The following is a 277-nucleotide window of genomic DNA, read 5'->3' on the forward strand; positions in this document are numbered from 1 at the left end:
TGGCACAGCCAGCCAAACTGCCGCCAACAGCCGCGAGCGGGCAGGCCGGCCCGGGTGGAAGCGCTGCGGGGGGAATTCTTGCACGGCAAAGCTGTTCCCTGGCAGCATCTCAACAGGTTATTTTCCAATCAGCTGCCAGCTGTCCCGTTGCCTCGTCCAGAAAGCATTCCTACACAGAGGAAAAAAACCGAAGCAAAACACCAAACATCGAAACACACACCCCAAATACCGCGGCACGGGCCCGCCCAGGGCACACCCGGGGCGCCGTAGAGCCGCT

General features: G+C 61.4%; 1 protein-coding gene across 1 annotated transcript in view; it reads left to right on the top strand.

Annotated features, from left to right (window-relative positions):
- The window catches only part of NANP (N-acetylneuraminic acid phosphatase), a 7,993-nt gene that overhangs the window by 3,080 nt on the left and 4,636 nt on the right, over positions 1 to 277 (top strand). The window lies entirely within an intron of this gene.

The sequence above is a fragment of the Geospiza fortis genome, unplaced genomic scaffold (genome assembly GCF_000277835.1).
Source record: "Geospiza fortis unplaced genomic scaffold, GeoFor_1.0 scaffold41, whole genome shotgun sequence".
Lineage (NCBI taxonomy): Eukaryota > Metazoa > Chordata > Aves > Passeriformes > Thraupidae > Geospiza > Geospiza fortis.